Source organism: Hylobates moloch, unplaced genomic scaffold (genome assembly GCF_009828535.3).
Source record: "Hylobates moloch isolate HMO894 unplaced genomic scaffold, HMol_V3 SCAFFOLD_13, whole genome shotgun sequence".
NCBI classification, from domain to species: Eukaryota; Metazoa; Chordata; class Mammalia; order Primates; family Hylobatidae; genus Hylobates; species Hylobates moloch.
Window position 1 is genome coordinate 61,035,787 of NW_026652288.1, and position 24,847 is coordinate 61,060,633.

The 24,847-nt window shown below is 37.1% G+C and overlaps 1 long non-coding RNA gene across 1 annotated transcript in view; it reads left to right on the forward strand.

The window, feature by feature from the left end:
* LOC116480081 (uncharacterized) overlaps positions 1-24,847 on the forward strand; it is a 266,711-nt gene that overhangs the window by 179,473 nt on the left and 62,391 nt on the right. The window contains exon 3 of the long non-coding RNA XR_009209413.1: positions 7,057-7,213. This is a non-coding gene — a long non-coding RNA (uncharacterized LOC116480081). The remainder of the gene's footprint in view (positions 1-7,056; positions 7,214-24,847) is intronic.

Consider the following 24,847-nt stretch of genomic DNA (forward strand, 5'->3'; position numbering starts at 1 on the left):
TATTAATTCCCTCATAGAAAAATAGTTTGCAAATATTTTCTCATATTCTGTACATTGTCTTTTCACAGTGTTATTGTTTCCTTTTATGTGCAGAAGCTCTTTAGTTTGATGTAATCACATTTGTTAATTTTTGCTTTTGTTGCCTGTACTTTTGAGGTCTCAGCCATAAAATATTTGCCTAAATCAATGTTCTGGAGTATTTCCACTGTGTGTTCTTCTAGTAAATTTATAGTTTGGGGTCTTATATTTAGGTCTTTAATCCATTTTGAGTTGATTTTTGTATGGGGTAAGAGGTAGGGGTCTAGTTTAATTCTTCTGTATATGGATATCTAGTTTTCTTAGCATTATTTATTGAAAAGACTGTCCCTTCCCCAGTGAATGTTCTTGATGTCTTTGTCCATACCATTTGCCTATAGATACATGGATTAGTTTCCGGGTTCTCTATTCTGTTCCATAGGTCTATGTGTCTGTTTTATACCAATACCATGCTGTTTTGGTTACTATAGCTTCATAGTATATTTTGAATTCTGGTAGTATGATGCCTGCAGCTTTCTTCTTTTTTCTATTAGCTGCTCTGGTTATTTGGAGTCTTTTTTGGCTCCATATAAATTTTAAGACTTATTTTCTATTTCTCTGAAGAATGTCATTAGTATTTTAATAGAGATTGCAATGAATCTGTAGATTGCTTTGGGTAGTATTATCATTATAAAAATATTAATTCTTCTATTATGAGCATGAAATGTCTTTCTATTTGTTTGTATCCAATTTGATTCTTTCATCAGTGTTTTGTAGTTTTCCTTATAGAGTTCTTTCACCTCCTTGGTTAAATTTATTCCTAGGTCTTCTTTTTTCCATAGCTATTGTAAATGGGATTGCCTTCTTGATTTCTTTTTAATTAGTTTGCACTTTGTGTATAGACATGTTACCGATTTTTTATGTTGATTTTGTATCCTGCAACTTTAATGAATTTATCAGTTCTAAACATTTTTGTAGAGTCTTTAGTTTCTTTTTAGTATATAAGTTTATGTCTGCAAACAGAGATGATTTGACTTTTTCCTTTTCAATTCAGGTGCCCTTTATTTCTCGCTTGACTAATTGCTCTGGCTAGGACTTCCAGTACCATGTCGAATAAGAGTGCTGAAAGTAGGCATTCTTGTTTTGTTCCAGTACTTGGAGGCAAAGCTTACAGTTTTTTCCCCATTTAGTATAATGTTCACTGTCAGTTAGTCATATATAACCTTAATTGTGCTGAGGTACTTTCTTTCTGTCCTAATTTATTGAGAATTCTTATCATGAAGGGACGCTGGATGTCATCAAATGCTTTTTCTGCATCTATTTTAGTAATCATATGGTTGTTGTCCTTCATTATGTTGATGTGATGTAACACATTTATTGATTTGCATATATTGAACCATTCTTGAATTCCTGGAGTAACTCCCACTTGAACATGGTGTATAATCTTTTTGATATATTGGTAGATTAAATTTCTGGTATTTCATTGAGGATTTTTGTATCTATGTTCATCAGGAATTTTGGTCTGTAGTTTTATTTTTTTGTTGTGTCCTTGTCTGGTTTTCAGATGAGGGTGATACTGGCCTTGTAGATGGAGTTAGAGTTCTCTTTGCTTCATTTTTTTGGAATAGTTTGAGAAGAATTAGTATTAATTCTTCTTTAAAGTTTTGATAGAATTAGCAGTGAAGCCATCTAGTCCCAGACTTTTCTTTGTTGGGAGACTTTTTATTACTGATTCAATCTCATTATTGGTCTTTTCGGGTTTTTTATTTCTCCTGGACTCAATCTTGGTATATTGCATGTGTCCAGGAATTTACCCATTTCTTCTGGATTTTCTAATACATTGGCATATAGTTGTTCATGGTAGTTTCTAATGATCCTTTGTATTTCTGTGGTATCAGTTGTAATATGTTTTTATTTCTAATTTTATCTATTTGGGTCTTCTCTATTTTTTTTCTTAATCTAGCTAATGGATTGTTGATTTTGTGTATCTTTTCAAAAAACCAACTTTTTGTTTCATTGATCTTTTGTATTTTTTAATCTCAATTTCACTTATTTCTGCCATGATCTTTATAATGTTTTCTATTCTACTCATTTTGGGATTTATTTTTTCTTTTCTAGTTCCTTGATATTCATCATTAGGTTGTTTATTGGAAGTCTTTCTCAATTTTTGATGTAGGCATTTATTGCTAAAAGTGTTTCTGATTAGTGCTTTTGCTGTGTCCTATAGGTTGTTGTATGTTGTGTTTCTTTTTTCATTTGTCTCAATGAATTTTGAAACTTCATTCTTAATTTCTTTTTTCACCCAATCATCCTTCAGGAACAAGTTGTTTAATTTCCATATGTTTAATATAAAAAATTAGCCAGGCATGGTTGTGTGCACCTGTAGTTCCAGCTACTCATGAGGCTGAGGCAGGAGAATAGCTAGAACCTGGAAGGCAGAGGTTTCAGTGAGCCAAGATCATGCCACTCCACTCCAGCCTGGGTGACAGAGTGAGACTCTGCCTCAAAAAAAAAAAAAAAAGTACATTTGTTTGTATAGTTTCAAATGTTTCTCTTGTTATTGTGTTCTGGTTTTATTCCACTATGGTCAGATAAGATACTTGATATAATTTCAAGTTTAAAAAATTTTTTGAGACCTGTTTTGTTTTTGTTTTTGAGTCCTGAAGAATGTTCAACATGCTGATGAGGAAATGTGTATTCTGTAGCTGTTGGGTAAAATGCTCTTCATATGTCTCTTTAACCCATTTGATCTATGGTGCAGTTTAAATCATCTGATGTTTCTTTGTTAATTTTCTATCCACATGACCTGTTCAAAGCTGAGAGTGGAAGGAATTATTATATAGGAGTCTATCTCTCCCTTTAGAATGAGTAAAGAATTATTATATAGGAGTCTATCTCTCCCTTTAGAATAGTCTATCCAGCTATTATTATATAGGAGTCTATCTCTCCCTTTAGAATGAGTAACATTTACTTTATATATCTGGGTGGTCCTGTGTTGGGTTCATGTATATTTACAATTATTATTTTCCCTTGTTGAATTGATCATTTTATTACTATATAATGTCTTTGTCTCTTTTTATGACTTTTGATTTGAAGTCTGTTTTATCTGATGTAAGTATAGCTATACTGGCTTGCTCTTGGTTTCTGGTTGCATGGAATATCTTTGTCCATCCCTTCACTTTCAGTCTATATGTATCTTTACAGATGAAGTGAATTTCTTGTGGGTAGCATATCTTTGGGTCTTTTTTTCATAAAAAAAATCAATTTAGCCCATCTATAGCTTTTAAGTGGGGGAATTAAATCTTATACCCAAGGTTATTATTGATAGGTGAGAACTTACTCCTATCATTTTCTTGATTATTTTCTGGTTGTTTTGTATAGTTTTTGTTTCTTGCTTCCAATTTCATGTTTACTTTTGTGATTGAGTGGCTTTCTGTGGTGACAAGATTTAATTTCTTTTTCCTTTTCTTTTGTGTATTGGCTGTATCAGTAAATTTTATTGTTTTGCTTTTTTTTATGATGTTGGTTTTCATTTTTTTCACTTTCAGATATAAGACTCCATTGAATATTTATTGTAATTCAGTTCTAATGGTAATGATTCCTTTAGTTTTTGCTTGTCTGTAAAATATTTTATTTCTCCTTTATTTTGAACTGATAGCTTTACTGAGTATAATATTCTTGACTGACAGTTTTTTTTTTTTTTTCCTTTCAGTACTTTGAATATATCAGCCTATTCTCTCCCAGCTTGTATGGTTTCTGCTGAGAAACATGCTGCTGGTCTAATGGGGATTCCTTTATATGTGACTTGACACTTTTCTTTTGTTTTCTAGAATTTTTTTTTGTCTCTTACCTTTGAAAATTTGACTATAAGGATCTATTCAGGTTAAATCTGTTGGGGTTCTTTGAGCTTCCTGGATCTGGATGTCTATTTCTCTCTCAAGACTTGGGAAGTTTTTGGCTATTATTTCATTAAACATGATTTCTACACATTTTCCCTTCTCTTTTCCTTCTGGAACACCTATAATGAGAATATTTGTTTGCTTAATGGTGTCCCATAAATCCTATAGACTTTCTTCATTCTTTTTATTTTTATTTTTGTCTGCCTGTATTATTTCAAAAGATCTATCTTCAAGTTTAGAAATTGTTTCTTCTGCTTGGTCTCTTCTGTTGTTGAAGCTATTGATTTTCAAAATTTCATTTGTTAAATTCTTCAGCTCTAAGTTTTCTTTTTTTCGAGACAGAGTTTTGCTCTTGTTGCCCAGGCTAGAGTGCAATGGTGTAATCTCAGCTCACCACAACCTCCACCTCCCGGGTTCAAGCAATTCTTTTGCCTCAGCCTCGTGAATAGCTGGGATTGCAGGCATGTACCACCATGCCTGGCTAATTTTGTATTTTTTAGTAGAGACGGGGTTTCTCCATGTTGGTCAGTCTGGTCTTGAACTCCTGACCTCAGGTGATCCACCCACCTGGGCCTCCCAAAGTGCTGGGATTAGAGGCATGAGCCACTGTGGTTTTTTAAAAAATCATGTATCTCTTTGTTAAATTTGTCATTCAAATCATGAATTATTTTTCTGATTTCATTGATTTGTCTATTTGTATTTTTTTGTATCTTATGAGTTTCATAAGATTATTAATTTGAACTCATTTTCTGGCATTTTGTATATTTACTTATGATTGTGTTGTTACTTAAAAATTATTACATTCCTTTGGAGGCATTATGTTTTCTTGCTTTTTTATGTTTGATGTGCTCCAACATTGATTTTTATGCATCTGGTGGATCAGTTGCCTGTTCCAATTTTATAGGGAAAGACTGATTATGAATGGGACTTGGGGTGCTGGTTCGATGGGGTGCATTGGCTTTGGTTTCAGGTGGATGCAGTAGTGTAGTCTCTGTGTAGTTCCTTCAGCCATAATTCACGCCAGTGACATTTGTGACTTTCTCAGTGGCCTAGGCTGAGATTTTGTGGTGATGGTGGTGTGGCTTTGCCATGGTGGGCTAGCTTATTTCTCAAGTCAAAGGAACATGCGTGCACATGGTGGCCAGCTTGAGTTCTGGCCACTAGGATTGGGAATGTTACTCTGGCCAGGGGCACAGGCACATAGTTGCTTGGCTGGCCTGTGGGCTTGTTTGCTGGGGTTGGCCTATAGGCTGTTTCTAAGGCCAGGGGCATATGCACACAGCTTTGCTAGCCTGGGGGGTGCGCCCACCATGGGAAATCTGTGGAGCTGTTTCTCAGGCTCAGGATGTAGGCCACAGAGCTGTTCAGCTGGCTTGGGGGAGCATTGCTAGGGGCTGTCTATAAGACTTTACTCAGACCCTGATTGTTGGGTGTGGGGACTTTGGGTATGCCAGTGGCATGTCTGGAAGGTGCCATGAGGCTGGTTCTCAGGCCTTGGATGTGGGTATGCAGCTTTACCACTAGCCTATGGGTATGCTATCTGCGCAGTGACTCAGGGACCCCTCCTGATTGGGAGAGATGGCAAGCATTAGTTTGGCTGGCTCTGGGGTGGGTTTGCCCTGGGTAGGACTGCCAAACTGTTCCTCCGTCTGGAAGTGCAGATAGCAGGAGTTGCTGTGCAGGGCCAGATTTGCAGCTGATCCTGGGCCTATGCTCTGCAAAGCTGGGTTTGTGGTGTTCAGCCACCCTTCTGAGCTTGCTGGAATAAAGATGGAGCCCCAGTGATAGAGAAGTGCACTGGCTACTTGATCCCAGAGGAGCTCACGCCCGAGAGGTGGCTCTGATCTCAAGGTGGTATGGTGCTATAGCAGTTTGACTCACAGGCAGTGCGTGAAGGGTGGGGAGTGTGCATCTTACCCTCCCAATCTGGAGCAATGCAGCGTTGTGAATTTCTGGCAGCTCTCCAAACCGGGCTCAGGGCTTGCAAGCACTGTGGGATTCTCCTGTAGTAAGAACTGTAGGTGTCTGCGATGGCAATGGGGCCTGGGGATCTTCTGCTTACCTTTTCCCCAAAAGGGGAAGTCCCTCCTATCTACGGACTGATCTGATGGGGGTGAGGGAGATGAGGTTGCAGACTTTGCATCCACACTTTCCTCTGTGCTTCCAATTACCACAGCTGTCTCTCTACATCCCCACTGCCCTACAGCACCCTCCTTTCAACACTCCATTCAAATCTTAGATGTTTTTTCACTGCTTTGGTCCGTTCTTGTTAGGGGAATGAGGGCCAGGTGTCTGTAGCCAGCCATCTTACTTATGAATCACTCTAGAAGTTTTTTTTTTTTTTAATCTCCTATAATTGTTAGTGATGTTGAGCGTCTTTTCATGTGCTTATTGGCCATTTATATATCTTGTTTGGAAGAATGTCTATTCATGTCCTTTGTCCCATTTTTAAATTTTTTATTTGTATTTTAAGTTCTGGGGTACATGTACAGGATGTGCAGGTTTGTTGCATAGGTAAACATGTGCCATGGTAGTTTGCTGGACCTATCAACGCTTCACCTAGTTACTAGGCCCAGCATACATTAGCTGTTTTTCCTAAGGCTCTTCCTCCCCCTCACCCCGCTCCTCCAACAGGCCCCAGTGTGTCATTCCCCTCCCTGTGTCTATGTGTTCTCTCTGTTCAGCTCCCACTTTTAAGTGAGAACATGTGGTGTTTGGTTTTCTGTTTCTGTGTTATTTTGCTGAGGATGATTATTTGTCTTTCATTGTTGAATTGTAAAGAAAAATTTTAAACCCTGAAGAGGTAAAGTCTGACCATTTACCCAATTGTGATTTTCATTATTTGTAACTAATAATTTTATTCATTTAGAAAACAGCATACGAAGCATTGAATTAAAATGTGATTAAGTAGAATGAATTTCAGGTACATTTTGCACAGATCTAATATTTCTAGCTATCTTTGCCTAGCTAGATGCTTGAGATGATTTTTCCATATAGTGAATCAGTGTGTATCCTTTTTGTCCACATTCACAACTATTTCTGTACTTGGCTAAAAGTTCTAAGAACTATGCTCAGACCCTTGTCTTGCTTACAAAAACGCTAGATAAATATATGCAAATGACAGTGTGTTTTCCACTTTCAGGATATATTTGGCATTAAACTCAGGACAAAAGAAGACACAAACTTTATCTTGTGGTTTGGATCCTCCAATCCTCATAAAAGTGTGGTTTCACCTGTTACCTCATAAAGGTGCCATTGCTGTATGCACATCTGAATCTATTTACAATTTGAGAATAGAGGTGAGAAAGAATGATTTTCTATTTTGTGACATTTGTATGGTCAAAATTTTTATGAAACCTCACCATGAAATTTCCCTTTTCTGAAAATATAACATGAGAAACTTTTTTAAAAGAGTAAAAAACTATTTAATTACACTTGTGTGCTCCAAAACAAACCTGCACTCAATTGTTTGTAATTGGCTTAGCGGACTGATTTAGGGGCAGTAAATTTTAATAGATTTCGATGATATTCAGCTATTTCTACATTAACAAAGGGAACTATATTATTTAAAAACGCCTCGGAGTATAAAGTATTGTTTATAAAAGCATTCAGTAAAATGTTGCATTGCAAATGACCTAAAATTGTTTTCATATGTTACCATTTATTTATTCCCCAGGAAGATTGTAAGCAACTCAAAGGAGCTGTTTTTAATCCCCTTTTATTGCATAATATCATGGTCCATGTACAGTGCTAGCTAAATAAGTGTTGCTGACTGATCTGGGACTTGAAACTTTTTAATTTGCTATTCAAAAGTTGTTTTACACTTTGGGTGGAAGAAAAAGAGGCTTTAAGACTTACAATGTTTCGGTTAGATAACCAGTTTTAAAACATTCTGAAGAATTCAAATGTTGTGGGTAAGTGGACTCATGTGCTCTATATTCCAAGCATTCAGAAATGTTATTTGGCTGTACCCTATTCAATTTCATTTATCATTCAGTTTTTTTTTATTATTATACTTTTAAGTTTTAGGGTACCATTCAGTTAATGATGTCAATATTTATCAGCCTGCGATAGACAACTCTTTTTTCAAATCCACTTGCTTCTTATGTATGACCCTTTGAAGCTTTCCAAACAGCATCTTCAATTTTGTCTGTCATGGCACTTGTTTAGAACTAGAAAAATCTTTGGTATAAGCTTGGGAGAGGACTTCTCTTATGTCTTGCAAATTGAAGAGCCCCAGCTCTTTCTAGACCAACAAAATGAAATATGTATTTCTAAACCTTGAGAAATACACTTTACCATAGGGTAGCCATTAGCGACTTGAAATGTGATTAACCTGAAATGAGGTATGCTATACATGCAAAAGACAGTGGATTTTGAAGAGTTAGTACCAAAATAATCAGAATATAAAATACTTGGATAATTTTAAAATATTGATTCCGTGTTGAAATTATAATATTTTGGATATATCAGGTTAAATAAAATGTTATTAATTTAATTTCCCATTTCTTTTTTTCTATATTTCACAATAAAACAGAAATTTTAAAAAGACATATGTGGCTCACATTAAATTTTTACTGGATAGTACTGTTTTTAGAGCAAGGTCCCTCAATCTCAGCAGTATTGACATTCTGAGTCAGATAATTCTCTGTCAAGGAGTTATTCTGTGCATTGTAGGATGTTTAGCAGCATCTCTGGTCTCTACTCGCTAGATGCTAGTAAATCTCATCCTCCTCAGCTGTGACAACCAAAAATATCTCTAGACAATTTCCAAATGTTCCGTGGTGCATAAAATTATTTCTGGTTGAGAACCATCCTTGAGCGTGTAAAGTAGTGCTTGTAGAGACATTCATTAGAATCTTGCTTTGACATGTCCTAAGGTCTTTTTCATGGGTTTCAGGTTGTTTTACCCAATAGATTACCTTAACGTATGTTAAGTTCATTTTGCTGCATAATATATAGTGTTCTATGCACAGTGAAAAGTAAATAATTACTCTTCACCTCTTCCACTTTTTCATTCTCAATTTTCACCCACCCCCAACTCTTGTAGGCAGTTAGTTCACAAGGCAGAATGGGCTATCTGTCATACATAGTCTTTTAAAATGTTGACGTTTAGCAATCACTGTCAAAAGTGTTGTTTTTCTGTACACAAGCAGTGCTGAGTCAATTAATCATACCAGACTTATTGCAGAGACAAACTCTGCAAATTAGCTGTCAGTATATTAACTGTCTGGGGAAGTGCTGAAGAACAGCCGGGACCCCTCCCCTGCAAGAGCCCAAAGACACTATAATAGAAGCACACTAATTTTAGAAGAAATGATATTTGTTTTGGCCACAGCTGTTGGCATTCCAATGGGCTCTCATTCTGTCTGTTGAAATGAGGATGTTCTTTTAGAGGTTTTGTTCTGTCTGAGGATTTGGTGACATCATTTAGAGAATTACTAGGCTGTCAGCAAATATATTTTATGTATGGTGAATAACTATTTAAAACTGGTTTATAAGAATTAAGAATAGGAATTCTAAAAGCTAAGCAGAGGTTAGTTCTTAGAGGAAAATGCTTCATTTATGAGAGCACTTTCCGAAATTGAAGTGGAGAGATTGCTTTTCTGGAGAATTTCCAGTGTCATTGGCCACCAATATAAATGAATATGCTGAGGGCCACAGCAGGTTTGCTGGCCCCATGTTTATATTTCCAACCTTCTCTTTTCCTCCTCAAATTTCATAACTTGCTAACAATTTATATGGTTAGTTACAATGGTGGCATTATCTATTGAACACCACTGTTGTGATATAGAACACACTATTGTGATTTAAGAAAGCCCCTCCATCTGCTGCCACAAACTTCGTAGATTTTGCATCGCTTTTTGCAGGGGCCCTAAGGACTTCTGTCTCATACTGGACAGCAGGTCAATTTCTAGCTCACATTCTGGTTTACCTCCAGGTATATTTAGCAGCTACTCTAACAGAGCTGTGATCATTGCCTCTTTGTTTATCCTCATTAAATGTATGGGTAATTGTGGTTGAACTCAGTTCAATTTAGCCCATATTTAAAATAACAATTTTCCTAAGAAGCTAGATTCCTTGGCTTACTAGACCTTTCTTCCAAAATATATGTTAGTTCCCCTTTTCTTAATATGCGAACTGGGTTTCTTCAATATTCATTTCCAGGGCTTTAAGTGTAGCTATTTAACTACTGATCTGTGATGTATACTTGGTCATCTTGTGTAGAAAAATGTTGAGGGGCAACTCTACCCAGAATACAATCATTTTTCACTTGGAATTTAGAAGTTTGAGAGTTTCAAACTTGGGTCACACCTAGCAGTTGCACTTTAGATGATGATCTTAAACAATTAGTGTATCTGTTTCTGTCAAAAGATTATAAGTGCAGTAAGGGAAGGAAGCATGTATTTAAGGAACCAAGCATGCTGAAAAATGTTTAAAATAAAAATGTTAAAGTATCAGAAAGCAGTAAGTTTTTGTAGTAGTAGAAAAAGATAAAACTGATGGAGAGAAACCAGATTCCATACAAAAAAGTTCTAGTTCTTAGAATTGTTGATTATAAACCATAATGCCATCCCTCAGTCCCGGCTTTTAACAAGTGTTGAAAACATAATAGCAAGCCCCATCCACTTGCCTCCATCATTAGAAATACTTGAATTTACCTCTTTTTATAAAATAAATCTTGGAAATGATGTTCTGACCTTAGGAAAAAAAGGAAGAAAAGATTAAGAAAGCAAAAACAAAACAGCTTCACTCATACTCTGCCCTCCCACCAAAAAATATTGTTTTCATTGCCGTTTTAACTATATGAATAAGGTAGTTTAGAAACCATTATTGGAAAACAGTGAGACTGGAAAATTTAATCAAGTAAGTTTAGTGTCAGGCAGTCTGCAAATTGGCTATGGTCTAAACTTGGACATAAATCCAACGCATTTGGCAGTCACTTTACTTGGCTACATAAAATACAATTTTGTGTAATTTGAATGCTTTAGTCAATATTAACCTGTAACTGTCAATATGAGTTTAAATAACAAGGTTACATCAAAGTTTCAGAGCCCACAAAGTGCTATTTTACTCCCAGTTTTAGTAAATTATAGAGTATTCTTCTTTGAGCAAGCAAATAGATAAGCAATAATAGAGACACTGTAACCCACCTTATTTTGATTATGTATATTCTACCATTTTTCTAATTTTTCTTAGTCCTTCTCAACTTCTACAAATTTGTTTTTCAAAAACTCTGCTTGCTCAAAGAAGAATTTACTTTTCAAATATGCCTACTAAGTAAGTACAAAGCACATTCAGGTTTTTTGAACTGTGATACCCTGAGTCACTTGTTTTGCCTTTAACTCTTGTCTTGCATTGATTGCTTTGCTTTACATTGCAATGGGCCCCTTCATATGAGCAAATCTTATTTTCACCCCACCTCCATGGCTTACTGAGATATAAAGCACCAGGAGATCGATACTCAGTAACATTTATATTGTTAGTATTCCGTATGGTGCTGCAAAGATCATTCTAAGCACATAGCCAACCCAATGATATTGAATTGCCAATATTAATTTTATAAAAACAGAGGTTGTTGTTGTGTTTTGTTCTGTTCTATCTTTGATATTTATAACAACACCTGGCATACTATAAGTATTCAGTAAACAATTTTTAATAAATGAATTAACCCACAATGATAATTTATACTAGTTAGACCTTTCTAAAAAGTACAGAGAATAATTCATTCTAGCATGATTGTTGAGATTTGGGAATTCTAGACTTTTGGGAATTATTCACCCCTTTTTAGTGTACTGATTTGATGGGCTTTTTATATCAATATTTTTAAATTACTTAAAATACCCTCATGTTTATTTTCGCATTAGTGTGGACCTGGCCTTAGAATCTTCACCTCAAAGAGCAGTCCAATCAAACAAAGAAGGAGGAAATATTCCACTGTGGGGGGCAATCAAACAACTAGCACTGCCCTAGACAGGGAATTAGGAAAATAAAGATGGGCACCAGCTGTAATTTAAACGAATTCTATTTTTCTTTATGTGATAATGGGAGATAATTATCTCCCAAAGTTCTATTGGGTGAAAGAAAGCTGGTTTTGGTATTTTCTTATCTATTTGTCTATTAATCTTTCTGTCTATTCTGTCTCTCTCTCTCTCTCTCTCTGTCACCTATCAAAAAAGGGCCAGGAATTGGACTTGTTCAGTGATTGTAGGGGCTGTCTTTTAAGCATATATATTCATATATTTTTGTTCATGCCATCTTTTACATAATTATAGCTAAATTTATTGAGTTCTTAATATGAACCAGCCATTTTAACTTGGAAAATGGAAAAAAAATCATTTAACCCTTAAAAAATCATAATGTTGATACTATTTTTAAATTACTTCTACTTTACAGGTGAGGAAACCGAGGTTCAGAGTAGTCAATATCTTTGCTAAAGGTCCACAGGCGAATACATGACTGAAGTGGGATTTAAACCCAGTAGTTATGACTCCGAAGTATGGTCTTTAAATATTAGGATAAACTGCCTTAACAGCTTTTATATTATTGTTTGTGATGTTTTTTGTCTCTCTTACTTGATAGTGAGATTCTCAAGAGCCTAAACTGGGTCTTGTATATCTTTATACTCCTCACAATACTTCTTACAGATTAGTACCTTGAACAGAGTAAGTGACCAGTACCAGATGGAAAGCAATGTTTGTATAGTTGAGAGTTGGAAGCCTAGGTATCATGGCGATTAACAGACAACTTTAGGGTCCCTGTAAATCTCACTGGCTTACATGCATTTATAGATATGTATTTTTTATTTTTTGCAAATTGAAATAATGCAAAAAATTAAGAAGAAAAAATAACTAGAATGCTAAAAAATTCTATGATTCAGTTTCAATCTACTGTTTTAGTCAATCCCCCAAGTTTTTCTTTCTTTTTTTTTTTTTTTAACAGCAAGGGCTTGTGAAACCAACTTGGAGTAGAGGTTTTCCAGGAATATTTAGTGAAGCCTTTGGGGGAGTTGTTTGCTTTTGACTTGGAGAACAGAATCTGCTGCCAGTGATTAACTTGAGTGCTCTCCTGGAAGATGAGTTTTGACCTGGGGGTACTCAAAGGGAAAGTTCACTGTTGCTGTTGTTCCAGAGTGGTGTAAATATCCCGCCAAAACTCTGGGTGAGCTAGACTCAGACACATTTTCTCTTTGATATTAGAGTCAGACAGGCAGGAATTGGCCAAGAAGGTTTGTGCTTAGTGGCTTTCTCCAATCTGAACCCTTGCCAGTAAGGCCCTAAGGCAATCTCAAGTTAAATTCATATATCGATTTCAGATTTCCCATGTCTTGCACCATAGTTACACTATACAATCATCTTATACCATGTTCACTGATGGGCGAGGTCGCTGCCTTAAAAGGCAATTCATATTCATGAACATACTCTTCTATTCTGCCTCTGTCCTTATATCTCTGAGAGAGCCAGTTAAGCCAAGGTCTTTTGTATAGATTCAACAGCTCTCCCTGGAACATGTCTGAACATGCTGGTTCTCAGATTTTAATTTGTAATGAGAAGTAGAACACCTTATTTAGGCCTGGTAAAGTAGATCCCCCAAGTCTAAGACAAAAAGCTCTTTGCTGGCATCTAAGGCCTTTGATGGACTTTTAGTAGGATGGGTTCATTGGCTGTTTGGTTCCTCAGGAGCATGTAGGGAAGAGGGTGGGTTGATAGAATGGGATTTGAGTATTTTTTGGTTCCTGGTTATTATACTATCTAAACTGCACCAATTTATCTTAACCTCTACAAATACTGTCAAAATTTATAACATTATCCTGAAAACTTCAGGGTTAATAAAATATAGAAAGTTCTATCTTGTTAACACATGTTGATAAGCAATAATGTGAGTTATGTAATCACACAAGAGTAGTTAGGCAAGCACAGACTGTAAATAAAATAGGTTTTTGGTGGACGGATTTATATAAATATAATTAATTTGTTGTTTAGCCCATGGGTATTTTTTCTCCCTTTGTGAAGTTCTGTTTAATGGAAACAGAAAAGTTCCCTGTTTAAGATACATTTTAGGATTGAAATTTGTCATTGATTATGGAATGTGGTGAGGTAGAAAGAGAACAGGTCTGAAGGCCAAGAATCCCAGGTTTCTCACATCAATTTATTTTGTGAATTCAAACAATGGGCAGCATCGCCATCTGTAAAGTAGAGGAATTAGCTGTGGTTTCTACACTGCTTTCCCCATCCAGCACGCTGTGTTCAATGTGTCCCTGTTTGAAAGGGAGCACATCTCAGACTGAAATATGCTTGCTGGAAAACCTTGGATTTCAGAAATAGAAAAAAATTATTTATGGCTCCAAACATTCCCTCACCCCTCCTTCTCCTTTTGGTAAAATGTGGATGGCATAGTAAGGAGACTGTGACTCAAGAGTAATGTCCTCAGCTTCGTGGAAATCATTTCTCATTTTCTTCTAAGGTTAGTGCCATTGGCTTAACACACTTTCCTCTTCCATTCTCAGCCTCCCCTTCAATTAATATCTCAGTAATAAGCTAGTTTACTGTCAAAAGTCCCAGAAATAGCTTAGTGTTAGATGCAACTCCATGAGCAACAAAGACAGTTTTAGGGGCCTGATTCCCCAGGGCCAAGCAGCCATGATGTACAGCACAGCATGTGTTCCTGCTGTGAGGACCAATGACAATGTGAATAGAAAAATGGTTAAGTGCATGTTCAATTTGAGACATGAGAGTCTCTCCAGAAATAAGTGCATGTGGCTGGCTTTAACTAGGTATATGCTTCTGAGGTTTGTGCAGAGCCCCTTGGTGGAAATGCTGGACACTTAAAGAGACTGAGCCCATATATCCTGACCCCTTCCTCTCTCATTCTGTGAGTAAAAATAGCCTTGAGACTTGGCAATAATCTCAGTTAGTCCTCATTTGTCCTTTTTCTTGTTCTATGAGCTATTATTTATTCTGTATAATTAAAAAAAAAACTCATGTAAACAGGGTAAATAATGAAGTTTTATTTTAAAATGACCACACAAACTTTATAGAGATTTGTACCCACATTTAAATCTGGCCTGGCATATCCCCTTCCTCCTGCCTCAGCTGAGATCCTCCCCACCCGCTTCTGTTGTGTTAGTAGAAGAAAATACCCGGCACGGTTTCTGGCAGTGGAGCATGCAAATATAGTTAATTTCCAATTTTGGTAAAGTTGGAACTTCTGATTTATTTTTCAATGAGAAACAAGCTAGCAAATCAAAACACACAGGTTTTTTTTTCTTCTTCACAAGGAGAGAGTGTTGAAATAAGAGGTATTTTTCAGATCTCTATAAAGTAGACTTTTTCATCTCCATTTGATTTTCAATTCCATGGAGGAGCAATCTCATTTTCCTGTTTGTTGAGTAGATTGTCCATGGTCCCATGACAACACCAGTTCAAGGCTAATGTTCCATGAGGGGACACAACTTCAGTCAACAATCATGAGCACATGTGGCTCCAGCCTAAGGCACACAAGCCTTCTGGTGGCTTGGGGAAATAGCAAGACCACAGTTGAAAGTGAATAAAAGTAAGAGAGCTCCTGAGATTTTCTAGACAGTCAAATATTTACCGTAAGTCTTTCTGGATATGGTGTTATGCTTGTTGCAAAGTAAACAGCTCAAGGCCAGGCTTGCACTAACCTCACAGAGTGGAACATTTTCCTTATGATGCAGTTCAGTTCAACAGGGATTTATTGAGCTACTGTTATGGAAAATATAAAAGTATAGCAATTGAAGGCATCATCGCATTTCTTGAGTAAATTTTGATCTACTTGGGGATACAAGACTTAGCAATAAAAGGTACAATATTGAATTTATTTTGAGGTGCAGATACTTCTTAACTTTTTAACATTTTTCATATCATGGTACACATAGAAAATAATCATATTTAGTTAGTATATTTATAAATTTGGAAGTAATTAGGATTAATTCCAGTATGGCATTTGGTAAAAAAATGAAACATTCTTATACTGTATAATAATGATAAGAAAAATGTAACAAAAAGTATTAGAGGATAGATATGCTAAATAGTGAATTTGTAAATAAAAAGAAATTCCAAAAAATCTTTTCAAATGTTTGAAGGAGAAACTTGAAATGTTACAAATACATTTTTTTTAAATCCTATGCTTGAAGCAGCCACATACAATTCCTGATCAAGACATTCTAATGATGATCTCCTTAAAGTCTTAAGAACCACCATTAATAAGAAAATTTGTCCAAATGTGTATCTGATAAAACATGTCAAACAAATTTTAAGATGACTGAAAAGTTTACAGTCATTGAAATTACATTTAAAAACTAATAGCTCCTTCCTTCCTTATACTGACAAATGTAACTTTTCAAGTTTTTCAAATAATGGTGAAGCTCTAATGAGTAGAACTTGTATGGTGTTTTTTTCTTATGTGAAATTCACATAAGACACAGTTAACCATTTTAAAGTGTACAATTCAGTCATATTTAGAGCACTCACAGTGTTGTGCAATAGCCACCTCTCTTTAGTTTTAAAACTCTTTCATCACCCCGGAATAACACCTTATACTCATCAAGCACTCATTCCCTGTTTCCCTCTCCATCCATACCCTAGCAAACACTCATCTGCTCTCTGTCTGTATGGATTTGCCTTTTCTGGATATTTCATATCAAGAAACTATACAACAGGTGACCTTTCGGGTCTGGCTTCTTTCATTTAACATAATTTTTGAGGTTCATCCAAGTTGTAGCATCTATTAGCACTTCATTCTTTTTTGTGACCAAATAATTTTTTTTTTATGTAGCACAATTTGTTTATCCATTTATCCATTCTTGGACATTTGGGTTGTTTTCCCCTTTTGGCTATTGTGAATGTTATGAATATTCATGAGCAAGTAGTAGTTTGAGTCCTGCTTTATATGTATTTTTTTACTTTAAGTTCTGGGGTACATATGTTGAATGTGCAGGTTTGTTACATAGGTATACATGTGCCATGGTAGTTTGCTGCACCTATGAACCTGTCATCTAGGTTTTAAGCCCTGCATGCATTAGGTATTTGTCCTAATCCTCTCCTTTCCCTTTCCCCAGACCTCCCAACAGGCCCCGGTGTGTGATGATCCCCTCCCTGTGTCCATGTGTTCTGATTTTTCAGCTTCCACTTATGAGTGAGAACATGTGGTGTTTAGTTTTCTGTTCCTGTGTTAGTTTGCCAAGGATGACAGTTTCCAGTTTCATCCATGTCCCTGCAAAGGACGTGAACTCATTCTTTTATTGTGGCTTCATAGTATTTCATGGTGTATATATGCCACATTTTCTTTATCCAGTTTATCACTGGTGGGCATTTGAGTTGGTTTCAAGTCTTTGCTATTGTAAATAGTGCTGCAATAAACATACGTGTGCATGTGTCGTTATGGTAGAATGATTTATATTCCTTTGGGTATATACCCAGTAATGGGATTGCTGGGTCAAATGGCATTTCTGGTTTTAGATCCTTGAGGAATCACCACACTGTCTTCTACAATGGCTGAACTAATTTACACTCCCATCAACAGTGTAAAAGTGTTCCTATTTCTCTACATCCTCTCCAGTAACTGTTGTTTCCAGACTTTTTAATGATCACCATGCTAACTAGCATGAGATGGTATCTCACTGTGGTTTTGATTTGCATTTCTCTAATGACCGGTGATGATGAGCTTTTTTTCATATGTTTGTTGGCTGCATAAATGTGTTGTTTTTTAAAAATTTTTTTATTATTTATTTATTTATTTATTGTTATACTTCAACTTCTAGGGTACATGTGCACAATGTGCAGGTTTGTTACACAGGTATACATGTGCCATGTTTGTTTGATGCACCCATCAACTTGCCATTTACATTAGGTATTTCTCCTAATGCTATCCCTCCCCCAGACCCCCACCCTCTGACCGGCCCCAGTGTGTGATGTTCCCCACCCTGTGTCCATGTGTTCTCATTTTCTGACTCCCACTTATGAGTGAGAACATCTGGTGTTTGGTTTTCTGTTCTTGTGATACTTTGCTTAGAATGATCGTTTCCAGCTTCATCCATGTTTCTGCAAAGGACATGAACTCATCCTTTTTTACGGCTGCATAGTATTCCATGGTGTATATGTGCCACATTTGCTTAATCCAGTCTATCATGGACAGACATTTGGGTTGGTTCCAAGTCTTTGCTATTGTGAATAGTGCCACAATAAACATACATGTGCATGTGTCTTTATCATAGAATGATTTATAATCCTTTGGGTATATGCCCAGTAATGGGATTGCTGGGTCAAAAGGTATTTCTAGATCTAGATCCTTGAGAAATTGCCACACTGTCTTCCACAATGGGTGAACTAATTTACACTCCTACCAACAGTGTAAAAGCATTCCTATTTCTCCACATCCTTTCTAACAGCTGTTGTTTCCTGATTTTTAATGATTGCCATTCTAACTAGTGTGAGATGGTATCTCATTGTGGTTTGATTTGCATTTCTCTGATGACCAGTGATGATGAGTATTTTTGCATGTCTGTTGGCTGCATAAATGTCTTCTTTTGAGAAGTGTCTGTTCATATCATTTGCCCACTTTTTGATGGGGTTGTTTGTTTTTTTCTTGTAAATTTGTTGAAGTTCTTTGTAGGTTCTGGATATTAGCCCTTTGTTAGATGGGTAGATTGCAAAAAATTTCTCCCATTCTATAGGTTGCCTGTTTACTCTGATGATAGTTTCTTTTGCTGTGCAGAAGCTGTTCAGTTTAATTAGATCCCATTTATCAATTTTGGCTTTTGTTGCCATTGCTTTTGGTGTTTTAGACATGAAGTCCTTGCCCATGCCTATGTCCTGAATGGTATTGCCTAGATTTTCTTCTAGGGTTTTTATGGTGTTAGGTCTTACATTTAAGTCTTTAATCCATCTTGAGTTAATTTTTGTATACAGTGTAAGGAAGGGATCCAGTATCAGCTTTCTACATATGGCTAGCCAGTTTTCCCAGCACCATTTATTAAATAGGGAATCCTTTTATATGAGTTAAATGTGTCCCAGAGATTCTGGTACATTGTGTCTTTGTTCTCATTGGTTTCAAAGAATATCTTTATTTCTGCCTTCATTTCGTTATTTACCCTATAAATGTTTATGTCAGGTTTGTCAAAGGTCAGATGGTTGTAGATGTGTGGTGTTATTTCTGAGGCCTCTGTTCTGTTCCATTGGTGTATATATCTGTTTTGGTACCAGTACCATGCTGTTTTGGTTACTGTAGCCTTGTAGTATAGTTTGTAGTCAGGTAGCATGATGCCTCCAGCTTTGTTCTTTTTGCTTAGGATTGTCTTGGCAATGCAGGCTCTTTTTTAGTTCCATAAGAACTTTAAAGTAGTTTTTTTCCAATTCTGTGAAGAAAGTCATTGGTAGGTTGATGGGGATAACATTGAATCTATAAATTACTTTGGGCAGTATGGTCATTTTCACAATGTTGATTCTTCCTATCTATGAGCATGGAATGTTATTCCATTTGTTTGTGTCCTCTTTTATTTCATTGAGCAGTGGTTTGTAGTTCTCCTTGCAGAGGTCCTTCGCATCCCTTGTATGTTGGATTCCTAGATATTTTATTCTCTTTGTAGTAATTGTGAATGGGAGTTCACTCATGATTTGGCTATTATTGGTGTATAGGAATGCTTGTGATTTTTGCACATTGATTTTGTATCCTGAGACTTTGCTGAAGTTGCTTATCAGCTTAAGGAGATTTTGGGCTGAGATGATGGGGTTTTCTAAATATAGAATCATGTTATCTGTAAACAGGGACAATTTGACTTCCTCATTTCCTAATTGAATACCCTTTATTTCTTTCTCGTACCTGATTGCCCTAGCCAGAACTTCCAACACTACGTTGAATAGGAGTGGTGAGAGAGGGCATCCTTGTCTTGTGCCAGTTTTCAAAGGTAATGCTTCCAGTTTTTGTCCATTCAGTATGATATTGGCTTTGGGTTTGTCATAAATAGCTCTTATTATCTTGAGATACATTCCATCAATACCTAGTTTATAGAGAGTTTTTAGCATTAAGAGCCGCTGAATTTTATCGAAGGCCTTTTCTGCATGTATTGAGATAATCATGTGGTTTTTATCGTTGGTTCTGTTTATGTGATGGATTATATTTATTGATTTGGGTATGTTGAACCAGCCTTGCATCCCAGGGATGAAGGCAAATTGATCTTGGTGGATAAGCTTTGTGCTGTGCTGCTGGAATTGGTTTGCCAGTATTTTACTGAGGATTTTCAAATTGACGTTCGTCAGGGATATTGGCCTAAAATTCTCTTTTTTTGTTGTGTCTCTACCAGGCTTTGGTATCAGGATGATGCTGGCCTCATAACATGAGTTAGGGAGGATTCCCTCTTTTTCTATTGATTGAAATAGTTTCAGAAGGAATGGTACCAGCTCCTCTTTGTACCTCTGGTAGAATTCAGCTATGAATCCGTCTGGTCTTGGACTTTGGTTGGTTGGTAGGCTATTAATTATTGCCTCAATTTCAGAACCTGTTATCGGTCTATTCAGAGAGTCCACTTCTTCCTGGTTTAGTCTTGGGAGGCTGTGTCCAGGAATTTATCCATTTCTTCTAGATTTTCTAGTTTATCTGTGTAGAGCTGTTTATAGTATTCTCTGATGGTAGTTTGTATTTCTGTGGCATTGGTGGTGCTATCCCCTTTATCATTTTTTATTGCATCTATTTGATTCTTCTCTCTTTTTCTTTATTATTCTTGCTAGTGGCCTATCAATTTTGTTGATCTTTTAAAAAAACCAGCTCCTGGATTCACTGATATTTTTTTGAAGGGTTTTTTGTGTCTCTATCTCTTTCAGTTCTGCTCTGATCTTAGTTATTTCTTGCCTTCTGCTAGCGTTTGAATTTGTTTGCTCTTGCTTCTCTAGTTCTTTTAATTGTGATGTTAGGGTGTCAATTTTAGCTCTTTCCTGCTTTCTCTTATGGGCATTTAGTGCTATAAATTTCCCTCTATACACTGCTTTAAATGTGTCCCAGAGATTCTGGTATGTTGTGTCTTTGTTCTCATTGGTTTCATAGAATATCTTTATTTCTGCATTCATTTCGTTATTTATCCAGTAGTCATTCAGGAGAAGGTTGTCTAGTTTCCATGTACTTGTGCGGTTTTGAGTGAGTTTATTAATCCTGAGTTCTAATTTGATTGCCCTGTGGTCTGAGAGACTGTTGTGATTTCTCTTCTTTTACATTTGCTGAGGAGTGTTTTACTAACAATTATGTGGTCAGTTTTAGAATAAGTGTGATGTGGTGCTGAGAAGAATGAATATTCTGTTGATTTTGGATGTAGAGTTGTGTAGATGTCTATTAGGTCCACTTGATCCAGAGCTGAGTTCAAGTCCTAGATATCCTTGTTAACTTTCTGTCTCATTGATCTGTCTAATATTGGCAGTGGGGTGTTAAAGTCTCCCATTATCATTGTGTGGGAGTCTAAGTCTCTTTGTAAGTCCTCAAGGATTTGCTTTATGAATCTGCGTGCTCCTGTATTGGGTGCACATATGTTTAGGACAGTTAGCTCTTCTTGTTGAATTGATCCCGTTATCACTATGTAGTGGCCTTCTTTGTCTCTTTTGATCTTTGTTGGTTTAAAGTCTGTTTTATCAGAGACTAGCATTGCAACCCCTGCTTTTTTTTTTTTGCTTTCCATTTGCTTGGTAGATCTTCCTCCATCCCTTTATTTTGAGCCCATGTGCGTCTCTGCATGTGAGATGGGTCTCCTGAATACAGCATACTGATGGGCCTTGACTCTTTTTCCAATTTGCCAATCTGTGTCTTTTAATTGGGGCATTTAGCCCATTTACATTTAAGGTTAGTATTGTTATGTTCGAATTTGATCCTGTCATTATCATGTTAGCTGGTTATTTTGCCTGTTAATTGATGCAGCTTCTTCATAGCATCGCTGGTCTTTACAATTTGACGTGTTTTTTTCAGTGGCTAGTACCAGTTGTTCCTTTCCATGTTTAGTGCTTCCTTCAGGATCTCTTGTAAGACAGGCCTGGTGGTGACAAAATCTCTCAGCATTTGCTTGTTTGTAAAGGATTTTATTTCACCTTCATTTATGAAGCTTAGTTTGGCTGGATATGAGATTCTGGGTTGAAAATTCTTTTCTTGAAGAATGTTTAATATTGGCCCCCACTCTTTTCTGGCTTGTAGAGTTTCTGCTGAGAGATCTACTGTTAGTCTGATGGGCTCCCCTTTGTGGGTAACCCGACCTTTCTCTCTGGCTTCCCTTAACATTTTTTCCTTCATTTCAACGTTGGTGAATCTGACAATTATGTGTCTTGGGGTTGCTCTTCTCGAGGAGTATCTTTGTGGTGTTCTATGTATTTCCTGAATTTGAAGGTTGGCCGGCCTTGCTAGGTTAGGGAAGTTCTCCTGGATAATATCCTGAAGAGTGTTGTCTAACTTGGTTCCACTATCCCTGTCACTTTCCGTTACACCAATCAAATATATATTTGGTCTTTTCACATAGTCCGATATTTCTTGGAGGCTTTGTTTTTTTCTTTTCACTCTTTTTTCTCTAATGTTGTCTTCTCACTTTATTTCATTAATTTGATCTTCAATCACTGATATCCTTTCTTCCACTTGATCAAATCGGCTATTGAAGCTTGTGCATCCATCACGAAGTTCTCGTGCCATGGTTTTCAGCTCTATCAGGTCATTTATGGTCTTCTCTACACTGTTTATTGTAGTTAGCCATATGTCTAACCTTTTTTCAAGGTTTTTAGCTTCCTTGCGATAGGTTACAACATGCTCCTTTAGCTTGGAGAAATTTGTTATTATTGACCTTCTGAAGCCTACTTCTGAAAACTCATCAAACTCATTCTCCATCCAGTTTTGTTCTGTTGCTGGCAAGAAGCTGCGATCCTTTGGAGGAGAAGAGTTGCTGTGTTTTTTGGAATTTTGAGCTTTTCTGCTCTGATTTCTCCCCATCTTTGTAGTTTTATCTACCTTTGGTCTTTGATGTTGGTGACCTACAGATGGGGTGTTGGTGTAGATGTCCCTTTTGTTGATGTTGATGCTATTTTTTTCTGTTTGTTAGTTTTCCTTCTAACAATCAGACCCCTCAGCTGCAGGTCTGTTGGAGTTTGCTAGAGGTCCACTCCAAACCCTGCTTGCCTGGGTATCACCAGTGGAGGCTGCAGAACAGCAAATATTGCTGCCTGATCCTTCCTCTGGAAGCTTCGTCCCAGAGGGGCACCCACCTGTTTGAGTGTCTGTTGACCCCTGCAGGGAGGTCTTTCCCAGTCAGGCTACACAGGGGTCCGGGACCTGCTTGAGGAGGCAGTCTGTCCATTCTCGGAGCTCAAACGCCATGCTGAGAGAACCACTGCTCTCTTCAGAGCTGTCAGACAGGGATGTTTAAGTCTGCAGAAGCCGTCTGCTGCCTTTTGTTCTACTATGCCCTGGCCCCAGAAGTGGAATCTATAGAGGCAGTAGGTCTTGCGGCGCTGCAGTGGGCTCCACCCAGTTTGTGCTTCCAGGCCTCTTTGTTTACATTGTGAGCTACTCAAGCCTCAGCAATGGTGGACACCCCTCCCCCCATCCAGCTGCAGCACGGCAGGTCAATCTCAGACTGCTGCACTAGCAGTGAGCAAGGCTCCGTGGGAGTGGGAACTGCTGAGCTAGGCACAGGAAGATATCTCCTGGTCTGCCAGTTACTAAGACTGTGGGAATAGCGCAGTATTTTGTCAGGAGTGTACTGTTTCTCCAGATACAGTGTGTCACAGCATCCCTTGGCTAGGAAAGGGAAATCCCCCAACCCCTTGTGCTTCCCAGGTGAGGCGACACCCGCCCTGCTTCAGCTCACCCTCCATGGGCTGCACCCACTGTCCAGTCCCAGGATGAACCAGGTACCTCAGTTGGAAATGTAGAAATAACCCTCTTCTGTGTCAATCTTGCTGGGAACTGCACATCGGAGCTGTTCCTATTTGCCCCTCTTGGAAGTGGAGTATATAAATGTCTTCTTTTGAGAAGTGTCTGTTCAGGTCCTTCACCCACTTTTTGATGGAGTTGTTCATTTTTTTCTTGTAAATTTGTTTAAGTTCCTTGTACATTCTCAATATTAGACCTTTGTCAGATGGGTAGATTGCAAAAATTTTCTCCCGTTCTGTAGGTTGCCTGTTCACTCTGATGATAGTTTCTTTTGCTGTGCAGAAGCTCTTTAGTTTAATTTGATCCCATTTGTCTGCTTTGGCTTTTATTGCCATTACTTTTGGTGTTTTAGTCATGAAGTCTTTGCCCAATCCTATGTCCTGAATGGTATTGCCTAGGTTTTCTCCTGGGGTTTCTATAGTTTTAGGTTTTATGTTTAAGTCTTTAATCCATCTTGAGTTAATTTTTGAATAAGGTGTAAAGAAGGGTCCAGTTTCAGTTTTCTGCATATGGCTAGTTAGTTTTCCCAGCACCATTTATTAAATAGGGAATTATTTCCTTATTGCTTGTTTTTGTCAGGTTTGTTGAAAATCAGATGATTGTAGTTGTGTGGCATTATTTCTGAGGACTCTGTTCTGTTCCATTGGTCTATATATCTGTTTTGGTACCAGTACCATGCTGTTTTCATTACTGTAGCCTCATAGTACAGTTTGAAGTCAGGTAGTGTGATGCCTCCAACTTTGTTCTTTTTGCTTAGGATTGTCTTGGCTATGCAGGCTCTTTTTTGGTTCCATATGAAATTTAAAGTAGTTTTTTTCTAATTCTGTGAAGAAAGTCAATGATGCCTTGATGGAATAGCATTGAATCTATAAATTACTTTGGGTAGTATTGCCATTTTTGTGATATTGATTCTTCCCATCCATGAGCATGGAATTTTTTTTATTTGTTTGTGTCCTCTCTGATTTCCTTGAGCAGTCGTTTGTAGTTGTCCTTGAAGAGGTCCTTCATCTCCCTTGTAAGTTATA